Source organism: Anguilla rostrata, unplaced genomic scaffold, assembly GCF_018555375.3.
Source record: "Anguilla rostrata isolate EN2019 unplaced genomic scaffold, ASM1855537v3 scaf0937, whole genome shotgun sequence".
In the NCBI taxonomy this organism is placed as follows: domain Eukaryota; kingdom Metazoa; phylum Chordata; class Actinopteri; order Anguilliformes; family Anguillidae; genus Anguilla; species Anguilla rostrata.
The window spans coordinates 81759-104355 of NW_026986307.1; the positions used below are offsets into that span (position 1 = coordinate 81759).

General features: G+C 40.9%; 1 pseudogene; it reads right to left on the reverse strand.

The window, feature by feature from the left end:
* Nucleotides 1–1958: 1958 nt before the first annotated feature.
* LOC135246814 (NACHT, LRR and PYD domains-containing protein 3-like) lies at nucleotides 1959–21590 on the reverse strand (annotated as a pseudogene).
* Between the last annotated feature and the right edge of the window lie 1007 nt (nucleotides 21591–22597).

Below are 22597 nucleotides of genomic sequence, written 5' to 3' on the forward strand. Positions count from 1 at the left end.
AAGGCCACTGGGATTCAAACCCAGGACTTTGCTGTGAGGCGAAGTGCTTACCCGCAGAATAAAATTTCATTTTTTTCACAATCCTTTCAGAAACACCACAATCCTGCAGCACAAACCGTGTGTGATGAAGGATTAAAACTTCCTTCAACAAAAGTTCAGTGTTGAAAGACAGTGGGGTAAATGTATGGATTTCTTAAATTTCATAGCAGGTAAATGGAGATGGATGAAGACTGCAATGTGTGACAGGCCTGAAACATTTCACTCACCAAGTCACAGACAATATTTTGAGGACACCCGCTCAAGGCTTGCCCGTTTGCAAGCAAAGTTAAACTAACCAAAACTTCCGCCTCGCTCCACCAACAGGATCAGCTTCGAGGCTAAAATGGCCGGAGCTGGAGGATAGGAGCAGATGGTGAACCTTCCATTGTTAACCTACCAGAAAATTCTGAAGGATCCAAGGTTGGTTTTCTTACCAATTTCTTAGAGTGATTTCCTCTCTGGCTGACAGGACTATAAGTAATGAGGGCCCACCGTTTCTATGGCGGCTGATCAAAAACAGCAGACGGTTCTAGAAATTGATTATTAATTGCTGGGGTACACGGATTGACAGCATATTTCGAAGCAGCCAGAAATCACCAGTGAAGTTGAACAGGATAGTAATTGGTTTTTATCCTGACTCAGAGTTACGCACGCGGCACGGCCTTCTCTTCTCTGCTGGCAGAAACCCTTGATCACGGTCTCCAAAACATTCCTAATATACCAGCCACGCTCAAGCTCACTCACAATGGTCCAGAACCTTTCCAAGTCTCCGGCTGAGGCAAGTCAGTTCATCAAATGCCTTTCCTGCTAGAGCTGTTCCAGTCAACTGTAAGAGCTGGTATAGTGAAGGGGAAAAGGGTATGGGACAAAACAGCTCAGCAGTGAAGCGGTAGGCCACAAGCTCAAAAAAAGGGTGCTGAAGCTTGTAGGTGTAAAATCATCTTTCCATGGTTGCAATATTCACTACAGAGTTCCAAAGTCCCTCTGGAAACAACATCAGAACAAAATTTCTTGTCAAGAGCTTCATGAAATGGTTTCCATGGCCAAGCAGCGTACACAAGCCTAAGATCATGATGTAAATGCCAAGTGTCAGCTGGAGTGGTGTAAAACACACTGTCATTGGACTCTGGGCAGTGAAATGCTTTCTCTGGAGTGATCAATCACACTTCTCTACCTGGCAGTCTGCGGAAAAATCTGGGCTTGGTGGAATGCATAGTGCCAACTGTATAGTATGAAGGAGGAGGAATCATGGTCTGGGGCTTTTTTCATGGTTTGGGCTAGACCCTTAGTTCCTCTGAAGGAAATCTTAATGCTACAGCATATAATGCCATTCAAGAAAATTGTGTGCTTCAACTTTGTGGCAACAGCTTGGAAAGGCCTTTCCTGTTTCAGCATGACACTGTTCCAGTGCCAAAGCAAGGCACATAAATAAATGGTTTGCTGAGTTTGGTGGCAAGAGTTTGTCTGGCTGGCACAGAGCCCTGACCTCCACTCCATCAAACACCTTTGAGTGAATTAGAAGCCTTGTGCCCAATATCAGTACTCAACCTCACTAATGCTCTTGCAGCCCGAATGGAAGCAAATCCCCACAGCCATGTTCCCAAATATACTAGAAAGCCTTCCCAGAGAGTGGAGGCAGTTACAGAAGCAAAAGGGAGTCCAACTCCATAGTAATGCCCATGGTTTTAATGAGATGTTCAACAAGGGTGTGATGTTCAGGTGTCCACACACATTTTTGGGAAAAGTAGTGTATGAGCATACCCCAGTCAATACGCTGATCTGCAAACTCATATTACACAATCATTGAGGTTACAGGCTTTGAAATGCAATCAGTAAATTTGTTTTTTTCCTTGTGACAAAATTCAACATACACAACCATACTCAGGAATTATTTTTGTTAAGGTCACACGCCGCTTTTCTCACCCCAGTCTCTGTAGTTTACAGTTTGGACTCATCAGTCCCGCACAGAGCAGCTCCACTCCTGAATCTCCCAGTTTATTGTAGCTGAGGTCCAGATTTTCAGGGGTGAGTTTGATGACTGGAGGCTGAGGCCACAATATCACAGGACTTCTCTGTGAGGTCACAGCTGTTCAGTCTGCAAAAAGAGTTTATACATTCAACTCAGGAATTACTGGCCTCTTTACAAAAATTAGCAAAAATTATTGTGCAAGACAAACAATATACCCAATGATGCAAATTGTCTGTAAACATTTGGAGAAACTACTACTTTCAGTATAATTAATTTAAAAAAATTCTTTTAAAAAAACGTCTGAGTAATAGCAGTTTTCTCAAAAGCATAGGGTCAAAATTATTGGTACCCCTAAAGAATATTAAAATAAAACTAATCCCAAATCTGAAGTGGCATCTGAAGAATTTTTTTACTTTATTTGATCTCAGCCCCAGAAACTGTATAGCTGCCTTTCACCATTCCTTGTATCACTGGATATAAATATGAGGTTGCACACACACAAAATCCTTGTCATTTTATGACCATGGGGAAAACCAAAGAGCTTTCAACTAAGAAGAGCGGTTGTTGACCTACACAAATCTGGTTTGTGTGTTGTCGGTTCCTCATGCTAGGCAGCCGACATCTACCAGCCAGCTAGTTAGGATCCTTATCCTACACACTGCTAAGGGGTCAGCTGAGCCCCCGTGTTTAGACCCGTCTCAGGACTCCCTGATGCTGCACACTGCTAAAGGGGTCAGCTGAGCCCTGTGCTGAGGCCATCTCAGGACCCCTGGTGCTGACCGGCTAGGGATCAGTGGGCAGGGAGTGGGGAGCCCCCATACTCCCAGGAGGCAGGGCAGCAGTGCAGTACTGTATGACAGGGGAACATCTGCCATTGTGTTTATACATTAAAATACAGGAATAAGCAGTCAGCAGGCTGTACGGACCCCGCGGCAGTTTATAAGATTAAAAACTCAGACAGCAGTGTATTTAAAACTCCAGGAGGCACTGTTGGGCAAGCAACAATTAAGTAAAAATATGTTTATTTTCTGAATTCAGTGCTTCGGTCAATGCCCCTTTTTAAAATGTTCAGCACTCTGAATACTGAAAACAAGTGGTATTGGGGCAAAACTCTTCATTTAACCTACATATAAAATATATTTTACATGATTTAATTTAACAAGTATTATTGAAAATGACAATTATAATTAATATTGATGGTCATCAACAGTAACCTGGGGGAATCAATAAAAACCAAAACAAACTCTGTTCGGGTCTACTTCTAATTACAAACAAAAAGAAGACATCAAAAAGATGAAAATTGGGATGGTTGCCACCCCATGGGACGCCAAAACTAATGTTTGGTGTTGTTATGGTTTCGCAGTTTATCCGCAGTGCGTTACAAATAAACGTGACACAAACAAACAAACATCCCAGCAAATCCTCCTTCCTTATCCTGATCTTTTCAGAACAGGTGGCTAACGCAGCAGCAGTAGACCAAACCCTGCCTGAGTGGCAATCTCTTTAAAGGGGCCGGTCACCGTCGGTGCAGCGAATTATCCCCTGCCAGGCAAAATTCGCATCTTAAGTAAGTGGCGTGGGGGTGTGGCCACAAAAATCAGTTGGCGGGTTTTTGTAGTCCGTTTGATGGTTGTTGTTTCATAGTTTCATGGAAAACACGGAGAAAGAACATTGGTGTAAATTATTGACGTAAATAACAGTTGTTATAGTTGTATTTGTTACAGCCAAGTTAAGCTCCAAATCCAAAAAAATAGGGGTTTGATTTTTTTGATACTTTTTCCATTTATTTCCCTTTAATTTTCTCAAACCCCGAAAACAGCCTCTCTTTTGTGGAGTTTTCATGGGCAATATTGGGATGGGGTATGCCATCCCGGGGTCTGGCGGGGCATGCCCATCCCTTCCCAGCCCCGAGAGTTTGGCATTTTTCAGGTTCCCCCACAAAATAACCAAACAGCCACAGACAAGGTTTTAAAAACTTTTTTAAAACATTCTGACCCCATTTCAAAAAAGTTTTCAACTTCCATGTCCACAAAAAAGCGCAAAAAAGGGGGATTTTGCATTTTCTCCCTTCTTTTTTCTTTTCTTATTTTTTCCCCTTACCCCCCTTCATGTCCCCCCATTGGACATTTGACATCACCCAAATCCTCATCCTAAACCCCCAATGAAAAACTGGCATACAAAAAAAAAAAACAGTGTGAGAGAAAATTTGAATGAAATGATGAAATTGGGAGTTGCAATCGTTTTTAGCAGAATGGGCATGTAGGTGGTTTAATTTTCCAAACTATAGTGCAGTAAATGAAGTACCATGGTGACTTGTTTCCTTATGGAACGGTATATATAACAGTCTGTATAAAAGGGTTATATTAAAATGGAGGGGTTAATGCTGAAAATCTATTACTAATTGCTTTTCCATGTTAGTATAGTAGTTATACTTATGGTGAGTCATGATTTTAAATGTAATGTTTTAAGGAGTTGCAGAATGTACATCGTGTTTGTTTGTTGTGGCTAGAGAGAGAACAGGGGAAGGTAACGAATGTAAAACATGGGGTTTGCTGATCAGAAGGTTTTTCGGTAGCCAAGTGAAGAAATATAGTTAAAAATGGGACAGTGGTGAACTGGTGTAACTTTTTAAAAAAAGAATACATTTTCCGTCATAAAAATAGATGGCCGTGAGTGATTTTAAAAAATTGAAGTTAGGTAAAAGAGAAATTTGCCGGGGCGAGGCGGGATTCAATCCTTCCCCGGGGGTTTCCCATCTTGACTTTTTTAGTGACACCTGACATGCCTTGCAATCGTGAATATCATTAGCAAACCTGTCCCTGGTTTTTAAAGAAGAACACGGCCAGTAAGCACGAAGAGCTCCCGTTGAATCCGGCTTTTCAAATTGGCGGTTAATAGCGAACGTGCAGGCGGTCATCATAATGCGTGTATCGTTTGATGACGGCAGGTAGATATGGTGCAAAAACAATTTAAGTAGTAGCAATTATTAGTGAGGGTAAAAAAGGGTTTAAAAAAATATGTCCTAGCTGGGCGAACCACAACCCCATTTCCCAAATGTAACCTTTCCCACTGCCCAAGGGAGATTAGCTTTTGAACTGGAAAATTTTTTAAATAAAAAGGGTTGTTTTTCGTGTGTTGATTTTTTATTGAAATGGGGGCAGAATGTACGAATTTAATGTTTTAAAGGGGTTGGTGTCTGTGGCTGTTGTGGTTATTTCTTGGGGAACCGAAAAGCCAAACCCCGGTGCTTTTGGATGGGGCATGCCTCGAAGGCGAACTTAGGGGATGGCATACCTGCCATCCCAATCAGGGGGCACTGGTGTAAAACCTAAAAACCAAGAGCTAAAAATCGTGCAGCTCGTGGTGCAAATCATCAACATCGGCCGGTTTAATCACTGGGGAAATTCCTGCCTTCGGAGGAATACGAGGCTACGGGGGGTCTGGTGATGCCCAAATGAGATGTTTGCTGGCCGGGGGTTTAACGATTCTGTACTCAACTTCCTCCTCCTGATTTTCTTTCAAGCAAGGGGGGGGCTGAGCAAAGCTCGAGGACCCACACTGGATTTAAAAACTGACCTCCTCACTGACATCACATCCCAGCTAATTTCCCCCTTAAACCCCCAAACCAAAAGGAAGGGGCAAGGTAACATGAAGAGCAGTCTTTGTTTCCCCCAAGATCACCCTCTCTTCATCCCAAGAGAATTTTTCACTTTCCCAAACAAAGGCCTACAACATCCTGATCTCTGCAACATTTTGGTTTAAGTTTGTGGCTTTGGGAGAAAAAAAAAATTAATTTAAAAGGAGATTTCAAGATTTGTGGGGTATGGGTTTTAACTTGGAAAAACGCTTTTAATGTGCTATTGTAAACCTTCCTGCTCTGAAAAACCTTTGCCCAGACCTTCTGTTGGTGAGATCCCTGAGCTGCAGGTAAACGATGACAAAAACTGAGGCTCAGATCAGGCGTTGCTCTTTCTGGAGCATGGACCGGCCTCAGATTACCCCATTTAAAGCTCTGTTGCAGAAGGTAATGAGCTTTTTGTGAACTTACTCACTGAGGCAACATTGTCTATAATGACATTGTCAAAAAAAAGATGAAATAGACACAGATGTGAATCTTGATTTTTTGACTGGATTGCAACCACTAACTACAAGTTTTGCAAAAAGAAAGTCAAGGAACAGCTAAAACACAGGGAGCCTCAACATATTGATACAAATATAACGAAAAATACTTTTCATCTCTATTGTGGCCAATATATATATTTTTGTGAACTTTTTTAAATTTCATGTTATAATGTTATGTAAAATTGCATATGTACATACAAAATAAGATAATTTTCCCCACCCCACCACACTCACACACAATTTTACTTTTAAAAATAACCCCAATTATGAATTGAAATAAAAGAGATGAAAGGAGGGAAACATGGTACTGTTTTTTTAAACAACAAAATGGGAAATATCTTGAGAGTGAAAAAAAAAAAAAAAAAAACATCAATTATATCTGCAATCTCTGTGGCTTTTGAGTAATGGTTTTTATAAGTGGCTCCCCCTAAGAAAATTAGTGAGTACCACGAACCCGGCATCAACTAATTCTACTGCATCCCCATCTGTGGCTGTGGAACACCACAACTGATTATTGCCACTACCTTTAACTCTGTAGACACTAGATTTTAAAAGTGGTGTCTTCTGAAAATTCAAAATTGCCCCTATTTCTGTGTCCCCTTGACCTATAATCCATCCATTCATTTCATTGCGACCTTTTTGTAATATAAAAAAAAAATTAGTTACATTTAATTATTATTGTAACAATGATAATAATAATGATAATAAAAAACCGATATATTAAGTCATTTTTTTTTTAAACCCTTTCCAAAAGTTTGGTAGACCTTGTGGGTAATATAAACTGCACAAAAAAGTAATAATCAGGCCATTTGAAAGAATTAGAATACTTATCTAAAAAAACTCCCGTAAATTATGTTATCCTTTAAGATAGGAGCTAGGGGGAGAACTGATCTCTGAATCAGACTATTCCAACACCCCCCTTACAGTGGTATAATATCCAGACTATTATTTTTGGGGCTGGAACCCCCAGAAGGTGACTAAACCAAACGATGAACCTCATCTAAACAGCAGCTCTCATGTTGTTCAGATGGACCTCCCCACCAAAAATGTACACAACCCTGCCGGCCAATAGTTAATGGGGTTTCCCAGAATAAAAAACCATTTTATTCACAATCCCTTTAGAAACACCACAATGTCAGCAAAAAGGTGTTGATAAAATAAAACTACCCTTTATCAAAGGCAGTGTGTGAAAGGGGGAGGTAAATTTTGAATTTCATTAAGTTCATACTTGGGTTGGGGAAAAATGGAGATGGATGAACTGCAATGTTTGACAGACCTGAAACATTTTACTATGCAGGTGGTCAATCTTTTACCATGTCAATCAGACATTCACATCCATCATCACCTGTGACCTGATACTACAGACTCCCTGAAACCCTTACATTCTGCCCGGAACCACAAACCCCAAAACCCCCAAAGGTTTTTCCTGCTTTTATTTGCTTGTTGTGATGAGGGTAAGGTATATAGGGCAAAAAAAAATGCTGGTGGACAGGAGTAAATGGGGAAAAATTAAAAAATTTCACTGAAAAAAACCATAATCACAAATTCAATTTAGTTAAAATCACACAGCCCCTTTTTCACCCCAGTCTCTTAGTTTACAGTTTGGACTCCTCAGTCCCGCACAGGCAGTTCCACTCCTGAATATCTCAGGTTATCGTGCTGAGGGCCAGATCTCCCGGGGTGATTTGAACAAAAGGGGAGGCCCAAAAATTACAGCACTTCTTTAGTTCACGTTTTGCAGTCTGCAAAGAAGAGTTAAATTTATAGTATTATTATATTAGGGATACATGAATCATGTATCTAATATGGGAATGTGCCAATGATAGTGTTCAGTAATGAGGACTGAAATTTAGGATTTTAAGGTTTGATGCTCTGAGGAAGATGTCTGTGTACACTCTTGCAGTATTTTGGACCCGAAAATTAAACATCCCGCTGGACTGAACTCCAACTGTTCTCAGATGTAATTCTGACCCAAATGTCCCCTTTTCTTAACTGTAAGTTCTCTGTTGGGAAGGGCTCATCTATTTTCATAATCTGTTCCTGGGTTTAAACCCCCCCATCCCATCTAGACGTGCAGCTGCCATTTTAAGTGGACAGTGATTTAAACCCCAAAGCTGTTGAATGTTGGCACACTACCCCAAAAGGAAAGATGCAAAAAAATAATGATTTTCCCAAAGGGGGACGTGAGTTTGTTTCTTTAGTTTTGGTTTTCTGTGACAAACTACCTACAGCATTGCAATCAAAATACGTTTGTAGATTACTTTGAAGCAAAAAAGAAAAAAAAGTGATCTGTTAAATATAACCAGCTGTGTGTGGTTTTTGGGTCATATGATAGGTAAAAAAATCTCCAAGGTCTGGGGGAAATGTTAATGATCCTTTTTTAGTTTATTTTGTTGAGATTGGGATATATTTGAGGGTAGCCCCAATGAGCCCCATTCAGCCTGTTCTGGGCTCTGAACCAGAACCCTGCAGGTGAGGCAGCCTGAGAAAAAACCTCAAAATTTAAACTCAAGAACAGGGGTGGGGTTGAGGCAAATTTCGTTCCCTGAAAGACCTCACTCTGGCACCCATTTACCCTACGATTCCTCTCCCCTTTTTCCTCTTCTACAGGCACTATGCTGGAGATTCGGGGTCAGCCTATAAGAATAAAGCAGCCCGGGTGGTACCACTGGCCTTTAAAGAGGGGCATTTCCCTCCCCTACCCCCCAACAAAAACCAAACTTAATTCATAACCAAACATTCCCCCCCAAACCAAACTTAACATAATTTTAAATTTGACATTGAAAAAAGTGTTACCCTATCAAGCAAGGTAAAATAAAAAAGGGGGTATAAATAAGTCTCTCCTTTGTTCTCTTCTAATCAGTAATTAATTATGCTTAGACCAGGAAGAGAAGGGAACCCCCTCCTTCAAACACATGGCAGGGATTCAAACAACATTTGTTCTTATAATTAAAACTTACAATTAAAACAAGAATTTTTTTCTTCACAAACTTTTTGGGCAATTACAGCAATAACTTGAATTAATTCCCCCAAACTGAGTTTGTGAAGAAAACGTATGAGGTGCATTTACTAGTCAAGTTAAGGACAAATGTTGATTGAAACAGGCTATGAAGTGCTGGCTTGTTAAGCAGACATGAGCCTTTGGTCTTGTGTCTAAACTTTTGTCTTTCTTCTCAGCTGTGCGTCTTTGGTTGATCAGTTTTAATGTGGGAGATTAAAGCTTGTTTTTTGGGGTTTTGTCTTTCATTCATTTCTTTCATGATTATCTTTACTTCCTTTCCAGGACTGTCCCAATATCGTTTTTGTTCATGTAGTTGAGCCTGTGTTATTAAATTAGATGTTTATTTGGCCTATTTTCTCAGTCAAGGCACAACTGTAAAACACTAGCAGCAATGCAAGGGGCTGGTGAATTTGGGTATTTCCCGTCATTTCTTGACTCCAGGCACTAGTGCAACTGCGGCAAGTTATAAAAAGGTTCAATAAAATAAAAAGACTGTTGGTGTAATTGGGTTTGGTTTCATTATTGCAATCACACCCCCATTTATTTCCCTTTAGGAAACACAGCCCTATGCTAATGTCACCATGGCTGAAGAGCAAGCGTGTTGTGATCATCTCTACTGAAGGGATGAGAGTTTTCTCTAGCATTAACTAGAAGTCTGTACAACACACATTCCTAGGCCTTGCAGCAGGGCCCCTCCTCTCCCGGCACCAGACCTCCCAAAGGACAACAAGAAGTCAAAAATATTGTATGTATGTATGTGTGTATGTGTGCTATGTTTGTGTCTGGGTTTTCATTAACTCTGTCTCTTATGTAAGCTCTGGAGGCTTGGCTTTCCTATTATCCCCCCCCTGCCACCTGCCAGGAGGAACCAGCTATGACACCATGCTGTCCGGACTCTGAAAGCAACCAATCGATAAAAACCAAACTATTATATCTGATATAAAGCTTGTTTATGTAACACTGAAGACAAGAGGTCACCGTGTGCTTATTCAGTATTCATGCTATATGACAGACACAGCCAAACATTTACTTTATTAAATCTTTCAATATGCATATGTATTAACCATGTACCAATCAGAATTATGTATGTTATTGTTAACCACTTTTTTGCTAATAAAGGCAGGACCGGACTTATCCATCTTGTTGTCTGTGCCAATCAGATGTAAATTATGTATTTTTTTGTTAAAAAATTTTTGCTCATGAAAGCAGAGACTGCCCTGCTTTCTCCAGTTCAGGCTTATCCATCTTGTTTGTGTAGGTTCTGGACTCTTCTCCAGAAATAAATCCTATTTTTTACATGGAATATCTCGTCGTGCTGGTTATTCTAAAGGGAGAATTTTCTGCCAACATTTTGAACAATTCAACCATTATGAGGACCTCTCAAACCAATGAAGATTAAACTGAATAGTTTAGATTCATTATTTTTTTAATATTTAAACAAAACAGTGTATTTTCTGTTCATATGCCAGTGCTAAGAGGTATAATAAAATGTTCTGTTCCCAAGAACAGTTCCACAGGGAGAATATTCCCAGACTGGCCAGGAGCAGGAGGCAGCTGGCAGAGACAGCCTCCAGTCGGCCTCTCCATCCTGCTGCTGCCGCTACTGTTTCAGCTAGGCAGGCATCGCGCTTGTGCACCAGAGGACAGGAATGAAGCATTTTGTCTGGATTTACTACAGCTTTTTTGTTTCTTTGCTGTCAATTTTTGTTTCATACCACTATTTTAAATAAACAAAAAAATGATTTACTTCAACTAAGTGTCATTCATTTCAGACATGCACTTGATAAGATGAATGTACACTCACTAGTGAAACGGCTCCACAGCCAACCAGTCCCTGCTCTCTCGTGCACTCTGTGCTCTGTAATATCTGTAGTGATTGTCACATACGACTCTGCTTCTCTCCGTATGAAAGTCCTGTAATGTGTCCTCTGTGAGGGTCTATGTCACATCCATGGTGTATGGCTATGTAGTGTAGAACACAGCACACCACAAAGAATGCACTGACTTTCTGAGGGCTGTACAGTAATGTACCACCCAATCCATCCAAAATTCTAAAATGCATTTTCAACATTCCATAGGTCCACTAAATCATTGACCTAGCCCAGCCAAACACATGGTTAAAAATAAGTTTCCAGTTCATTCTGGGCTCATTGTAAACACAACAAACCCATGTTGACACAACCAGATTAACATTACATTACAGGCATTTAGCAGACGCTCTTATCCAGAGCGACGTACAATAATTAACCACAGACCATGAAACTAATAACCCTGGTGAAAGTGAAAAATAAGACACAAGCAATTCCAGGTGTGTTTGTGCCTGTGCTGTCACCAAAATAGGGCACCTTTTCTTAATTCTGTAACTTAATATAGCACCTCTCCATTTTAATCTGCTTGAATTGTATGTTCTGATAAAGGTTGATCTATCAGATAACTCTGATATCAATAAACTTCTTATTTATTTCACAATTGCTATCTTTGCAAATAATTAGTAAATGTATTCAATTAGTAAATAGTAATATTAAATTAAATATATGATAAGTGATGAGGTTTTGCATTTGATGCTTCTTATGTTCTGGATATAAAACATCAAATGAGGGCACTAGTTAAAACATCTTGATTCAGAAATCTTTTTTTTAACACCAAATTTCCACTTGCCTTTATTGCACTTTATTCTTACTAGAAATTGAAAGTGGGAAAAGATGTGGTCAATCATCTACATTATTAATGACATAATACTCACATGGCCTTCCTGCAGTTCCTGACTACAGGTACCAGTCTCTGATGACCTGCTGCTGATGTGTTGTAGGTCTTCAAGTCAAACTCATCCAGGATCTCCTCTGACATCAGTAACACAAAGGCCAGAGCTGAACACTGGTCTGGTTGCAGCTCTTTTTCAGAAAGTTTTCCTGATCTCAGGGAATTCTGGATTTCCTCCACTAGAGAGTTGTCATTCAGTTCATTGAGACAGTGGAACAGATTGATGGTCCTATCTGCTGAAGACTCTTCTCTGATCCTCTCCTTAAGGTACTGGACTGTTTTCTCAATGCTCTGTGATCTGCTTTCTGTCCGTGTCTGTCTTTTAAAGAGAGTCAGAACAGAGTTTGTTTTGTGCCTTCCTCCATCAGATCTGCTTCCTGTCTCTGTCAATATTCCTCCTAAGAGCGACTGAATGGACTCCAGAGAGAGGCCAAGAAGGAATCGGAGGAAAAGGTCCAGATGTCCATTCTTACTCTCTAAGGCCTGATCCACTGTCCTCCTGTGTAACTCAGACAGCTCTACTCCGTCAAATGCAATGAGTGCATTTCTTTTCTTATTTACACAAGAATGAAACACAAACAAGGCAGCCAGATACTCCTGAATGCTCAGATGCACAAAGCAGTAGACCTTCTGATACAGCCCACACTCCTCTTTAAAGATCTCTGTGCACACCCCAGAGTACACTGAAGCTTCACTGACATCAATGCCACTCTCTCTCAGGTCCTCTTTATAGAATATCAGATTGCCCTTTTCCAGCTGTCGAAAAGCCAGCTTCCCCAGCTTCAAGATGATTAGTGTATCTGATGCTGACATCTTCTTTGGGTCTGTCTCATCAGTGCCATGATACTTCTGATTCTTCACATTAGTCTGAATGAGCAGGAAGTGTGTGTACATTTCAGTCAGCGTTTTGGGCAGATCTCCACTCTCTGCTTTACCCAACATTGTCTCCAGAACAGTAGCAAAAATCCAGCAGAAGACTGGTATGTGACACATTATGTAGAGACTCCTGGATGACTTTATGTGTGAGATAATTCTGTTGGCCTGGTTCTGATCACTGATTCGCTTCCTGAAGTACTCCTCCTTCTGTGGGTCATCAAACCCTCGTACCTCTGTCACCTGGTGGACACACTCAGGAGGGATCTGATTGGCTGCTGCTGGTCGGGAGGTGATCCAGAGGAGAGCAGAGGGAAGCAGATTCCCCTTAATGAGGTTGGTCAGCAGCACATCCACTGATGATGACTCTGTTATATCACAGCACTTCTTATTGTTTCGGAAATTTAGAGGAAGTCGACACTCATCCAGACCATCAAAGATAAATAAAACTTTGAATAGATCACCTTCAACACTTTTGATCTCTTTCAGCTGTGGAAAGTAGTGCTGCAGAAGCTGCATCAGACTGAATGCTCTTTTCTTCTTCAAATTCAGATCTCGGAAAGGAAGGGTGAAGATGAAATCAACATCCTGATTGGCTTTTCCTTCTGCCCAGTCCAGAATGAACTTCTGCACAGAGACGGTTTTCCCAATGCCAGCGATGCCCTTTGTAAGCACAGTTCTGATGGGTTTCTTTTGTCCAGGTAAAGGCTTAAAGATGTCATTGCAGAGGATTGCTGTCTCCTGTGTGGTTTGTCTCTTGGATGCTGTCTCAATCTGTCTGACCTCGTGTTCATTATTGACCCCCCCACTTCCCCCCTCTGTGATGTAGAGCTCTGTATAGATCTCATTGAGGAGGGTTGGGTGGTCCTGTTTTGCTAAACCTTCAAATGTGCGTTCAAACTTCCTCTTCAGATGAGTTTTCAGTGCCTGCTGGGCTCTTTTTATGGATTCATCTGAAGAGAGGAAATATGAAAAATAATTATGTTTAAAATATGATAAATATTTCAATTGCCCATTTACATTTCAATTCTCAGGTTTACATTGTGGACGTACTGGTGTGGTAAATACTTTCTTCAAATATCACATGGTGATTTTAAAATCTAATATTGTTATCCTCAGTGCTCTTTAGCCCTGGATACAAACTCATGGCAGTCTGTCTCATGGGACAGTGGTTTAATCACCAGCTTTTGAGCACAGGGTTCCTGCTTTAACACTATTGTATTTATTTATTTATTTTACAGTTATTATGTAACTGGAAATTTTTAAATAAGGGTTAAAATAAAATTGATCCGTCTTCAAATGCAAGGTTTTCCATCCATCCATTATCTATACCCGCTTATCCTGAGCAGGGTCGCGGGGGGTGCTGGAGCCTATCCCAGCGTGCATTGGGCGAGAGGCAGGAATACACCCTAGCCAGGCCGCCAATTTATCGCAGGGCACACACACCATTCACTCACACACTCATACCTATGTGCAATTTAGAGTCTCCAATTGGCCTACTTGCATGTCTTTGGACTGTGGGAGGAAACTGGAGTACCTGGAGGAAACCATACAAACTCCACGAAGAAAGAAAGGCCCCAAGCCGAGATTTGAACCCACGACCCTCTTGCTGTGAGGCGACGGTGCTACCCACTGCACCACCGTGCGCCCAAAAACTAAATCTAAAACATTAGTAAAACAAGTGCAAATCCACAATAGCTGTTGTTTCGGCTGGTAATTTGTTTATTCATAGAGTGAAGACGTCTTTTTGAGGCCAACCGGACGTTTCTTCCGCTATGGGTTCCCTCGGCAAATTTCCTATGGATTTTTCCCAGAGGGATTGCGTTTATTTAGTCCACTTGTTATCAGTGGACTTTCATGCCTCACTCATTGATATTGTTGAGCCTTGCGCCCAGTCGTATAGAGACTTGCGTAAATTTGCCATTTGCCAAATTACAGATTATAGTGAACGTACTTTTCAAAATATGCTCAAAATTATAGCTGTATCAAATTTTATTTTCTGTGAGGTAAAAATGTGAAGTTGTGACACATTTTGCTCTAGAGGGACTAGAAAGGAGGGGACATTCATTTCAGGGACTAAAGGTTTTGGAAAAAAACATCCATCACAGCGTGCGAGTGAGTCGCACGCGAGTGGTGACACGATGTCCGGTCAGGCTAGGCTTTGCAGTTGCTTAGAATAAACAGCATACACGTTACAAATATTGCTATTATGTGTAACTTCATAGATTTTCTTTTTTACATAGTATTAACCTTTAGACTACTTGGGAGAAAATAAATGTCACTATTACACACAATAAAAAAGATTTCTCAAATGCGAAGTGTCTTGTGATGTGTTTGTGTGGTGTATGCTATTATTCTGTCGAGACTGGATAAAACAGTATAAGCTAAATGGAAAAAACTAAAAAAAGTATAAGCGAGAGAGGGAGAGAGAGAGATTGCTGCGTAACAAAAAGTAATACAAAGTATACTTTGTAGCGTAACGAATTACGGCTAAGTAAAGTACTTCTATTACTTTTGAAGCGAGTAATGAGTAATATTACACTTTATAGTTGATAATAATATTTATAATAATAATAATAATAATATTATGTGCTGGACTAATAGAACATTTATCTCTCTCTGGAGACATATCAACTATCAACCATTCACACGCCGTGGCATAAGTGCACCATTCTCAAGTGGGGCATTCACATGTCAATCTAAGGGTAAGACCACTGAACTGATGGGTAAGACATTCAGCGCTCACCCCTCCCCCACCCGAGAACACAGAAAACTTCAGCTGCTTTAGCGAAGCATGGCACGTGTGAATGCTCCATGAGAGCATTCTTCACTTATGCTGAGCGTAATTTTTCACTTATTTAGAAACGAAAGCACACATTCATTCATGCATGCGCGTATAAAGATGAGACGGCGTCTTGAGCAATGTGCTATCGACCAAGCTGGCAATGTCAAGTCACATGATGCACAGCTCTAAGCTTACAAACTCCACGGCATAGAGGCGATCAGCAGCTCTCTAGGCTAGCTCTCTCTGTTGGTCGGTCGGTCCACAGAAGTGTCTTCCTGTGGATGCATGCACGGTCGCATTTATTACGGATTTGCGCTTGTTTTTAATAATGTTTTATATTTACTATTAACATTTACTAATGTTTTTATGGATTTTTATTATTTTTTCATTTCATATCAATAAATAAATTTCCTTACCCATAGATCGAATGGAAATTTCTAAATATTGTTTTCACAGTTGAAAATGTAGGTTTTGAAAATATAAGTTAGGCCTATTGAAGTGAAGTCTCCAATTGCCTTCACTGGTGTCGTGGATAGGAACAAAGTCACGCCCCTCTGCGAAGTGGAACATTCACACCTGCTGAAAGTTTGGCTCAGAGCCGTAGAGAAAAACTATCAGCTCTGGTTTCGTTAAAGGCAGCTGAAGAATTCTGTATTCTGGGGCTGGGGGAGGGGGGAGGGATGATTGCCGATTCCATGGATGAGCGTGAACGATCGTGCGTGAATAGCTGGTAGTTTTGCTGAAGCTATTATCATAAGTAGGCCTTTTACTAAGTAGTAAAAAATAAATGTCCAAAACAAAGATACAAAAGTCGCAGTTTGACTTGTTTTATTTCTAGTCATAATAGGTGTGAACCTTGTTTCATATAAAAAATAAGAGCCTTGCACATTAGGAACTGTGGTAGAAGACTGTTCACGCTGCCTGCGTAGATGCAACAACACATGCATAAACCATCAGGATGCGTTTTGTGGGAATATAGGAGTCTGTGCTTTGCCATGCCCGCGCAACCATTGATAGAGTTTATGGAGTTTATAAAACGAATTGTCCACATAATTACTATTCCAATTTCAGCAATACTTTTACAGTTACCAATCAGAGAAACAGGTCGCTACCACTGATGTTTCTAATATTCAGCACATCACCATTTGATGAGCAGTTTTCTTACACTATCATAAGATTGACAGCCCAAGCAAGAACCACGTCAAAGAACCAGGAATAAATTCTATCATTATTTATATTCCTTTTAAAAATATTTTAAATATTGCAATCGTTTCGTTATCATTTGTTTATGCCTATGCATTTCACTTGTGTTCTGAAACCATAGTCCTGTCCTACATAGTTATTATGCAAGTGGAAAAATTTATATAAGGGTTAAAATGAAATGCACCCATGTTAAAATACCACACAATGGAAACAAATATCCTACACCTTGCATATGTTGCTATTATGTGTAACTTGATTTGTTTTATTTTATTTTACGCAGAGTATTCATATTTACGCTATTTGAGACAATATAGGCCACATAATTATCAAAGTTTGAATCAAAAAGATTATTAATGTAGCATGTTATGGATGTTACACCCTATCAAAAAATTGGCTTTTCACGTACCACACCACCTGAAACTATAATGGCACAGGCAGGGCTGTTATAATAATTTCTATTCAAATTACTTTTGGGCTATGAAAACAGGGCTATAAAGGAGAAGCATGATTATTTTCGGCGACCAGTTCAGTTTGGTATCAGTTGCAAAGATGTACAGACGACCACGGCGATACTCTGCCAAGCAAGCTTTAGACCTGATTCAGAATGCAAATAAAATGCATTCGGGCGATGAGGAGATGGAGCTTGATACTGATTATGATTCAGGTTCTGATTCTGATTCTGAAGTTGAGACTGAGACTGAGACGGAGCTTGTCACAGAGAGAGAGGAAAGGGCAAACGATGGAACAGTTTGGTTTGAATAGACTGCTGGTAATGCTCTGGGCAGGGCACCATCATGCAATGTCTTACTGGGCCCACATGGTGCGCCAAGGAGAACACTGAAAGTCCGCTGAGCAGTCTGCTATGTCTGATTGACATTCCGATGTGGGAGCAGAGTCAAGTATACTGTGGCAGAGGCCCACAGAGATTACATTACATTACATTACATTACAGGCATTTGGCAGACGCTCTTATCCAGAGCGACGTACAACAAAGTGTATAACCATAACCAGGAACAAGTATGACGAAACCCCTAGAGAGAAGTACCGGTCCAAGTACAGGGAACAACCGCATAGTTCAACTTGGATCCTGATGGTTAAACTGATTAACACTAACAACGAGAACGGCAACAACGCAATCTATGGAAAAATAAAAATAAATAAAAATACAAGTAGTCGTTAAGACAGTTGATGCGCCTAAGTCACCTATGAAACAGCTGCCTAGTTACAACCCTAAGTTTAGTCATTTACAGGGGGGAAGGGAGGGATGGGGAGAGGTGCAGCCTGAAGAGGTGGGTCTTCAGTCGTCGTTTGAAATGGGTCACGGTCTCACCTGTTCTGACCTCCACAGGGAGGTCATTCCACCATCGTGGGGCCAGAACAGACAGGAGACGTGTTCTGGAAGTGCAGGTGCGAAGAGGGGGAGGTGCTAGGCGTCCTGAGGTAGCAGAACGGAGGGATCTGGCTGGCATGTAGGGTTTGAATATCTTGTGAAGGTATGCTGGGGCTGATCCCTTGACTGCCTGGTATGCTAGGACCAATGTTTTGAATTTGATGCGAGCTATAACAGGCAGCCAGTGGAGGGTAGTGAGCAGGGGAGTTACGTGGGAGTGTCTGGGGAGGTTGAAGACCAGACGAGCCGCAGCATTCTGAATGAGCTGCAGGGGTCTGGTGGCAGATGCCGGTAGTCCAGCCAGAAGAGAGTTGCATGGGGCAGAAAATTGGGACCTGTCGGTCACTGAGTTGAAAGGTTTCGTGGGAGTGTTGTATTTACGAGGCATCAGTGGCGGTAAAAGCATTTTAGAAGAGCTTTGATCTTCAGACTTGGGAAATCCATTTTTCGAAACGAAACTATGTTGCGGCAAAGGTTTTGGGACATCATGCACTATCTCAGATTTGATGATAAAGACACAAGGGCAACACTTCTTGAGAAAGACGAATTTGCCATTATGTATGAAATCTGGATCAAATTTGTAAGTAACAGTACTGCATGTTACACACCTGGAGAAAACATAACTGTTGATGGGCAGTTGTTCCCTACTAAAGCATGGTGCCGGTTTGTGCAGTACATAGCTACTAAACCAGACAAATTTGGAATAACGTTCTGGATAGCAGCCGACATTGAGCATTCCACAAGCCCCTAACACACCGCAGCGAGAGCGGTCACTGAAAAGAAAACGCTGCCAGGTATCCAGATGTGGAGGGAACAAAACCTGTGACATCTGTGACAAGTGTAAATGACTTGTCTGTGGAAAATGTACTAAAGTGCAACCCAAGCTCTGCTTTGAATGCTGACGCAGTTGAAAATTTCAGTAAGGCCTATTGAAGTGAAGTCTCCAATCGCCTTCACTGGTGTCATGGAGAGGAACAAAGACAATTCTGTATTCTGGGGCACAGGGAGGGGTGAGGGGCGATTCTAAATAATTCAGCTTGCTAGCTATATATTTAGCTACCGTTATATTTTCAAAATCATTTCAATTTCCTAACAATGTGCTGTATGCTAGTGGTTTCGATATAATAAAGCAAATTACTGAAGATACGTGTCTCGTCTTTTTACTTTGTTGCTATCTCAGTGTAACTTCCTGTGTGCACTGAAGAGATATATTGTACTGTATTCAGTTTTGAAATCCCACTTTCTCTGCTGTGTTTCGTAGGGAGCATAAAAGCATATTTTTCTGTCTTCATCTTTTAGTTCATGATTTTTATGAACTTCAGCCTGCAACTGAGAATGCTGTTGTTATTGGCACTGCTGATTAGATTAGACACACTCATTGTCACCATATAATTTGCATATTGCTCAAGACGCTGGAAGCACGACCCCCCTCCCCCAAAACGGTCCCATTTTTTACTTGCATGTACTGCATTTCATTGAGTGAAATGTAACAGAATGAATGTGCGCTATGTGCAAACTAATATGAACGGAACAATCGTGAAAACATCCATGTTAAAATACCACCAGTGTTGCGAGGATTTGTGTTTCCATACATCTCGTTTTTGTAACTATTATTTCTGGTGGTTAAGTCACCGGGAAAACACGTTTGAACAACAAGATCCTTACATGTATTTATTTGCCAAGGTCTTATCTACAGTGTGGTATAAAGTATTTTAGTTTTACGAATGGGTGTTTTTTGTAATTATGATGAATAGGAGACATGCGCCGTCTTTGGATTTCGAATCGCCAGTGTACATATGTTTTCTGGTGGCTAGGTCACCAGGAAAACTGGCTTGAACAACAATATTTTTACATATATTTCTATAAAACAGAAAACTCAACCCTAAAAGTCGCACAGGTGATGATGCGTTTCCCTCCAACCACAGTGATTACATGTAGAGGGAAGCGGCTAATTTTAAAAATTGTCTTGTAGGAAACAACAGTTATATTCTGGCAAATTGGCAATTTATATGTTGTTATTTGATTATACGCATTTATGACATTATGCATGAAGAAAGATCAGAAACAGAACTCGCCAAACAGATTTGATCTCCCTACTATCTGTTCATTGTTAGCTTTTCATGAATCATTCACTTCAAAAGGTCTTCAAATTTGGCGTTTAGCTGATCAATTTATTCCAAACACATTTAGTTTGTAACAATGTGTTGGCTAGAATGCCAAGCCATAACTAAAACATAGCTTTTATATTTCATAAATATTTCATTTGGACAATAGGCTCGCAACCTTTGTCAGCTCGTGTCTAATAAGCGCCATCTAGCAAACAATTCAAACATTTCCCGTTTGAAGTCTCATGTGTCATGTGACCCAGGCCGCGCCTTAAGCAATTTCAATCCTGCGGAATGGTCTGGAGCTCCTGGTGTTAAATCCCCTTCAGGCACATTTCATCTTGTTCATATGCCTGTCCCCACAATCACTGCTCCAGGCTGTATTTTTATTTAAATGGCTTTGTGCACATGTTGGTTTTCTATACATAAGTGTGAATGCTATAAATAAGAACATTAATCAGATTTGTTTGCTAAATTAATTTCAGCATTCTAATGGAGACACAGAACCAATGAGAGAAAACTCTTACTGAGCTGCTCATCTCTCTCCAGTGAGTCGACAAGATCCTTCTGCTTCATGTTCCTCAGGATGTGGAGTGTGATCTTCAGAGACCTCTCACTGCCACAGGTCTCCAGCATCTTCTCAACTATGTACAGGGCCTTAGAATCCTCTTGCTCTCTCTCAGTGCATTCTTCATCAATTTGATGACTCTTGAACAATTCCTTCATCTTCCTAAACTTATCCAGCTCAGAAGGATCTTCAGACAGACTCTTAAAGCATTCTGGGCAATCCTGACTCAGATGGCTCTGAAACAGTTTCAACTTCTCATCCTTCTTCAGCTTCATCAGAGTGCGCAGGAGAGACTGAAACAAACACATGAAGAGGTGTGCTGCATCAGTGTGAAATAAACACATGTAGAGGTGTGCTGTATCAGTGTGAAATAAACACATGAAGTACTGTGTGCTCTATCATAGTAATTTAAATAAAAACTCAACTAAACAAACTGGGATCCTTGCCTTTTGTGTCACGTGTTTTTGACAGCCAGAACAGGGACAGACACACTATATGACCAAAAGTATCTGGACACTCCTTGGTCTGGGGCTGTTTTTCATGGTTTGGGCCAGACCCCTTAGTTCCAGTTAAGGCAATGCTGCAGCATACAGTCACATTCTGGACGATTCTGTGCTTCCCCAGCAGTTTGGGCATGGCAATGCCCCCAGGTACACAGTGAGGTCCATACTGAAATGGTTTTATCCAGAACGGTGAGGAAGAACTTGACTGACCTGTATAGAGCCCAGACCTCTACCACATCCAACACCTTTGGGATCAACTGGAAAGCCAGGCCTAATTGCCCAATCAGTGCCAAACCTCACTATCCTTCTGGCTGAAAGGAAGCAAATTCCTACAGCAATTCCCCAACATCTAGTATAAAGCCTGCCCAGAAGAGTGGAGGTTGTTACAGCAGCAAAGGGTGGACCAACTCCATATTGATGGCCATACTTTTGGATGAGATGTTGGATGTCAGGTGTCCACATACTTTTGGCCATATAGTCTATTTTCTCTGGAAGCATTTCACGCAGCCTCTATAGTTTGGTTGTTTACTACCACTCTGAGACACACACACATGCAGACCCACACTCATACATACACATTCACACCTCCAATGGCTACCCCCCCCCTCCCTGCCCCTGTCCCCTGCTCTGTATCATACAGGCTATGCTGGCCGAGCGCTTAGAAACTTCCAATGGCTGAAAACGGCCAAATAGTGAATTAGATGTCTGACAAGAGTAATCTTTGGAAAGGGCACGGTATGTTATTCAGGCAATGTCAATCTCTGAACCTAAAAACATTATCTCTCATTGTACATGATATATGTCTTGTATCATCAAATGAAACTTGCTCTATGAAGAAAACACATAATAACAAATTGAATACAATGAAGAAAAATACAGATCACACACCTTTTTTGAGAAAGATAGTTCTCTGAACTCATTTCATCTAAAGAGCTAGGCTCCTGTGATTGCTGTATCCTGTGAACAAAACATGGAAACAGAGTTTCAGGGTAAAAACTCATCCTCTATCTGCAGCTCTCAGTCACTGTACATCTGACTGTGACATAATAAACCCCCCCAACACCTGAATGTGATATAATACACCCACCTACACCCGAAAGGTGACAGTGACATTGCAGTGTAAAAACCCCCCCCCCCCCCAGTGGTAGGGAGCAGGCCCCAAAAATGGGGAAAAGTAAAAGCAATTTATTAAAAGGGCTAAAACACTCACAAATTAGCTCAACGGTCAAAACCTCCTTTTTGGCCAACAACCCCCGTTCCTTTTCGCAATGGCAATAAA